At 38.4% G+C, this 6,775-nt stretch overlaps 1 pseudogene; it reads right to left on the bottom strand.

The window, feature by feature from the left end:
* Positions 1–1,412: 1,412 nt before the first annotated feature.
* LOC150061672 (large ribosomal subunit protein uL5 pseudogene) lies at positions 1,413–4,290 on the bottom strand (annotated as a pseudogene).
* Between the last annotated feature and the right edge of the window lie 2,485 nt (positions 4,291–6,775).

Here is a 6,775-nt window from a genome sequence, read left to right as displayed (position 1 = left end):
CAAACACCTCCTGCATATTCTCCTAGCCTTCATCCACTTAGTTCTTTGATTCTTCTGCTATGCATCCTGCTGTGTCCATTCTTTGAAATCATTCCCTAGTTCTAAGTTGGCTAAAATTCTAACTTGGCTCCATATGTTCCTTTCCATCTCTCATCCAATTTGCACATTGTCCCTGCCCTGGACCAGTCTCTACTTCCTAGGGTCCTCTTGCCAGGCCTATTGTAGAACACCTAATGTACGGACATTGTTCTTTTAGATACAGGAGACTAGTTAAATGTCCTAACCTGCTTCAGGTTCCCATTCATACAAGGAGAACTGTAGTAATACATGCTGTACATTCATTGTGTCCTGTTTGTGTTTGAAACCATAAATTCCTTCAAGGTAGGACCCCAGCTCCTTTCACTTTATAGTTTCCATGGGACTGAGCATCTTACCTTGTTTTCATTTGGGTGTTCAATAAAGACTGTTGGTTATATAAATGAATGACAGCTATTATAAACTGAATGTTTGTATCCCCCTGGAGCTCACTTGTTGAATCCATTCCCCACATGATGTGCATGGAAGTGCACCCTTGAGATGATTATGTTGTGGCATGTAAACCTCGTGAACAAGATTAGACTCAGCAGTGAGTAACTCTAGAGATTATATCTGTTCAGTAAAAAGATGGCAGCCTATGAACATAAAATGGCCAATACATCTGTCAGTGCCTTGACCTTGGATTTCCTAGCCTCCAAACATGTGAGGAATAACCTTCTGTTTCTTTATAAGCTATCTAGGATATTGTATTGTACTGTAGCACTCACAACTCAAATGGAATCTTTACTTACCCTGCTGTCTCCTGGGAACCCCACGACAGAACGGAATCAGTGCCACCTCTGGAAAACTTAGCTACAAATACCTCTTGCTCCTGCAGTGTTGAAGGGGTGGGTACTTAGCAATCCCATCACAGTTTCTATTCTGTTCTCTTTTTTTCACTGATGAAATGCACAATGGTTTGCACCATACTTTTTTAGTCTTTTAGTTTTCGTGGCTAAAAGCCTAAAGAAAAGTTTGTGCAGCCTCTCACTGAAAGCTCACACATTGCACTATCCCAAACGAATGGCTCTGAGAATGGACTGCATAGCCACAGTAGGTTATTTGAGAACTAGAGAGAAAGAAATAGCAATAAATAACCAACTTATTTGAGTGACCACATGTACCAGATTCTGTGATTAGTCTTTTCATATATTTATCTAGTAGAAGGTGTTATATGTAAGGGGGTGAAAGGAGAAGGTGAAGGAGAGTGAATATGATTCATGTTCTTTATATACATTTATATATTTATAAAAATAGAACAATGAAAAAGACTACATTTATTCTGTTTTTTTTTTTCACTGAGAATATTTTATTGGCCTTTGGATAGGAAGGGGGATTTATTTGCCAGGCAGGATGATCCCATCATATTTCTGCTGGAACCAGCACATAGCCTCCTCTTTGCTGATTCTGTGTTTGGCCCCATTGCAGCCCATCCTGCTTTTCTTGTCTGCGATACAGAAACCTGGCCTACCCAGCATCACATGGAAGTCCAGGCCGTAGATACCAATGCTTAGGTCATACTTGATGCTCAGATCCATGTGTTTCTGGATCCCAAAACCAAAGTTTCCAGTATCTGAGAAGTTATTTTCTCCTAATTCATACGCGCGCACCTTCAGTCCCTTCTCCAGGTGTCTTCTGCCTTAGCCCCACAGACTGGGCAGTGGACAGCAATCTTTTCATTTCTCCTGATGCCAAAGGATCTGACAGTGTATCTAGCTTTAGAAAACACTGGGGTCTGCCCTGTAATCTGCTCCAACACCTTGGCTGCCCAGGTCAGCCTATCTCCACTCTCCCCCACACAGATGTTGGGGCAGAGCTTTTGGATACGAAGCTCCCGCTCCAGGTTCTCCTTTTCACCTTGGTCCTGTACCACAATAGAGACAGGAAAAAGCAAGACTACATTTATTCTAAGAAGAGAGAGGGAAAATGAAGGAGAGTGATGAGAGGTAAGTTTGATTTGGGTACTTTGTGTGTATGTGTGGAAACGTCATAATGAACCTCTACCTTGTACAACTAATATATGCTAATAAATAAAAATATTTAAAAAAAATAGTGACATCCACATGCACTGTGTACTTTGTAAAACAGCAGTGATATATTTCTCATTATTACTGCATCTTCCTATGTAGAATGTCAAAATTAGGAACATCTGTAAGGGATTGGAAGCCTCTATACTATTTTTTGCACCCTTACAATAAATCTAGAATTACTATATTCATTAAAGTGCTAAATGAGAAAAATAATATATATAAAAGGAAATAGTAAATGCATTTTAGAAACTGTCACCATCATCAAATCTATTTGCACCTCCGTGACTTGACTTGAATTTCTTCAGCCACACAATCTGGCTCAGGCATCTCTCCTGTTCTCAGCCTCATTTATCAACTGTCTTCTTGAAAATTCCAGTTGTCTGTATAAAATGGAGCCAATCATTTCCTTTCCCATGCTGTTCTATCTCCTGTGTCTCTGCCAAACACTCATCTAAGTCAGACAATGAGTCACCCTCTCCAGCCTCCTCTGCTCACATACATGCCTCATTACATGTCTATTCTAGCTACTCAACATCCCCAAATCCCGGCCCCCCCATCCACCTTTACTGCCATGATTGCAGGCCACTTGTATGTGTCATCTGCTTAGTGGCAGCATCCTCTTAATTTGTCACCCTTTCTCAGATCACTTTTCCCCTGAAGTCTGTATCTTCTTTATAGACTATGATCTTTCCAAAATAAAGTGAAGACCCTTTCATTCATTAGCTTTAAAACTCTCTGTACACCCCACACAATGCTGTCTCTGACTCTCCTCTCTAAAGCCTCATTTCTCTAATCCATGAATTCCCCCGTTTTGTGCCTTGAACTTAATACAGTTCTTCAGGGGTTCTCAAAAGTGGGCCTAGTGTCAAATGAGTGTCCCTAGCCCTGCCAATGAGTCTGAGGTCAAAATAATTTCACCCTATTGCTAACCTGCCATTTGATTTTTCATTTGAATTCTGTTGGGACTGTGCCATAATGTTTTCTTGAGCTATACAGTTTGTGATGTAGATGCAAATCAGAGGTAAAAATAGTATGAGTAGTTAGCTCTTTTTACTTATGCCAGACATTCAAGAGTTTGAAAAAAATGCAGGTAGATTCCAGTTTCTCACTATTTTATTAAGGAAAATGTATTTTTTCATAAAATAAAGCTACTTAAAGTACATATTGGAATTGTTACCTACATTAATAAATTAGTACATATTTTAGTCATCGTTATAGCTTTTAATACAGAAAATGCTGAAATGTTCCTATATAAAAAAATCATTTGGGGTTCTTCAAAAAGTGTTAAGACTAGAACAGAACCAAGTCAAAAAACAGAGTATGGGGCTCTGCTTTTCACTGATGATGAGGAGATAGGGACTTTTGGACACATCTAGAATCAAAGGCTAATTCTGTCCTTTAGTAGCTAGCTCTGTGCCTTTTAAGACACTTAACTTTTCTGAATCTTAATTTCCTCTATAAAATGTGGCTTCCATCATTAACATGTGTTTATTTGGTACCCACTTAGTTATAGTAATCATGCTAGACATTAGGGATCACTAGTGAGCATCAGTAACACATAACCTCATAGCAGGTTGCCATGGGAACAAACCTAGAGAAAGTTCCAACAGGGAAACCCATACTGGTAGCAAGACAGTCTATTTTAAATCGGAGACCATGCTCTGAGTTATTGGACTCTGTCTATACTTCACTGAAGTCAAATCTGACAGCAACCCAGAAGTTTTCAATTTTATATAATAGTGAAATAGACTCTCAGAAACTGCACAGTCTAAAATGACCATAAATGTAGGGAGTTGCTCACATATGGGCATTAAATAGATGAGAAACAGAGGAGAGCCAAAATGGTTAAAAAAATAACTAAAGTCATGACTAAAACACTTGAAAGTGATATTTTCACCCAGATCCAAAATGAGCCCAGTATCAGAAAATGCAGGTGTAATTTGTGTCTGTGTTGTATAAATGAGACAAAATAACCCATATGAAGGCTTCACTCACGATGCCTGTCACACAACTCATTAGTTGAATGGAATTAATGTTTTCTTCAATCTTTACCTGTCCTAGCTATTCCCTCCATAGTTAATGGAAATACCTTACCCAGCACACACTACCTTTGAACTCTTGGAGATTATGTTTACCTGTTACTTGTAGGAGAAGCACATATTAGAAATTCCATTTCTAAAACCATAGGCTTTGGGAGGGCAGGGGGTGCGTGGGATAGGTAGCTTTCCACATGAATGATGGCTTCTCAAAGCCCTGAGGTAGTTATTAATCCAGAGTGGGAGAAAAGCGATGGACTTGAGGGGAAATTGCATGTAATTGCAGTTCTCTATTAGTCTGTTTTTCTTTGCAACCTGGACAGAACATCGCTAAATACATTTTGTTCCTCGTGCAATTTCCATGTGAATTAAGCAGTGCTGTTTGGCTGGGCTACTTGAGGACAAAGCTGTTCTTCCTGTGGTTGGAACTGTTGCTTGATGATGCTGACCTGAAGGGAAAGGCCTGCTGCCTTTGGCAGGGGTGTTCCCTAAAATACTAACTTAACTTGTACCACCTGTGTGTGTGTGTGTGTGTGTGTGTGTGTGTGTGTGTGTATGTGTGTGTGTGTGTGCATGTGTGTGCATGTGTCTGGTATGTGACAATACTGAGGTTTGAACTCAGGGCCTTATGCTTTCTAAGCTAATACTATGCCTCTGCCCCCAGTTGATAGCACCCAGTTATGGGTTTAAAAGGGATCTCATAAAGTTTTTGTCCTGGGCTGGCCTGAAACCAGTGTTCTCCCATGTTCTTCCCAAGTATCTGGGATTACAGAAGAAACAACCTGCTCTGCCATTCTCAACTACCTGTTGGCTTCTGATGATTCTCATAAACTGTAGATTTTTTATAATTAACATGAAAGACATACCACACTACCCAATGTGCTTACAGTTGTTTTAACATCAACTTGTATAGTTCCTCATGGAAAATATTTCACTATTAAATAACATTGAAAAGTACTGTCTTGGTGTCAGAAGCTTTGGATTTCAGTTCCCATTCTGTTCTTTCTTCTTTAGATACAAAGGAAAATTGGCTTTTTTAAACAATAAAAAGAAACTATATAAGTACATTGTACAATAAAGGGTATATACTTAAATGTGGAATTCCTTTTTTCACTAAACTATGCTCCCATTCTTAGACCCAATAACTCTTAGTTCTTTGATTTCCTTTAAGAAAAGTTTCATATCACACACTCCCACATGCATGTGCGCACAAACACACACACACACACACACACACACACACACACACACACACACGTTCCACCCATGTATCCCACTGTCTCTTCTGCTTCTCACTCTGTATAACTTGTGTTTCTTGAGGTCAAGAATTAGAGCCATAGGCTTCATATATCCCCTCTTGCCCTGACTCAATCTCAAACAGGAATAAAAAAAGAGAAATCTTGGAGGTATTTTGTGTTTATTCATACCACTTTTTTTTTAAAACCAAGCTGGGTCCCAATTAATAGCTATTTAAGCAATTTCCTTAATTAATAAATAGTTGTGACTGATGTTTGTAAGTCACTTATGTGTCAGGCTGTATTCTAAGGACCTTCCCTTTGTTAATACTTGTGTAATACAATAATCCTACGTAGAAGCAATTATTGCTGTCTACATTTTAGACCAGAGGACACAGATGCTTAGAGAATTTCAATACTTGCCCAAAGTCCCCCAATAATTATAACAAATGAGATGCACACCTGGGCATAGGGTAGTAACATATCTCTGTCTACATGTTTTTTGTACACAGAATAGATGATAAATAATAAAACTTAAAAACATAACAATTTAATCAAATTGTACTTTTGAAAGATTAATACAACAGAAGACAGAGAGAGATTGTTGTCTCCCAGAGCCATATTCTCTGGACATTTTACTTTCCTTACCTGTTTCTTATACTAGAATTAGTTGCTTGTTGAAGGCAGGAATTCTGTACTCCAGGTCTTGACATAGACTGGCCTATTGTCAATTTTTCATAATCTCTGTGAGTGAGAAAATTACTGAAAATTGGGGAAATGAGCAAATGGACTGTTAGGCTTTTTTTATTTGGTCTGGTCTTAAGTTGAGTAAAATTTTATTTTCTATACTGTGTTACATAAGTAGCAGAGAAGTGATCCAGTTAATCCATGGAACTAAATCACCAGAATCTTTAGAATCTCAGACCTCTAGATCCATTCTTGCATATATGATCAAAACCTTGGGTCTCTCATGGGAATATTTTTCACTTGTCATTATACATCAGCACAGTAAGCAATACATTTTCCCAAGGGAGGATTCTGGAAAATACTCAAATTGTGTGTTTTATTTTAGAAATGGACTCTGGTAGGGACTATAGTTAAGATTATTATTTTAAAGGAATAAACTGATATTTGAGTTCTTCTCAATAGTGTTCCTCTTCCCTAAATTTATTAACATTGATTTTTACATCATATTTTAAATGACAAGTTTAACAAACAAGTGTTCAAGGAGGGAATCTCTATTCATGATGCTGAGTTTTAAGGATCAATGTTCAAAGCCAGCCCAGGTAGGAAAAATCCATGAGACCCTTATTTCCAATTAGCCACCAAAAAAAAAAAAAAAAAAAAACAAGTGGATCTGTGGCTCAAATGGTAAGAGTGAGTGCTGGCCCTGAGGAAA

This window comes from Megascapheus bottae, chromosome 6 (genome assembly GCF_031878675.1).
Source record: "Megascapheus bottae isolate mThoBot1 chromosome 6, mThoBot2.hap1, whole genome shotgun sequence".
Taxonomy (NCBI): Eukaryota; Metazoa; Chordata; class Mammalia; order Rodentia; family Geomyidae; genus Megascapheus; species Megascapheus bottae.
The sequence above is the reverse complement of the archived record's forward strand: the minus strand, read 5'-3'. Positions and strand labels throughout refer to the sequence as shown.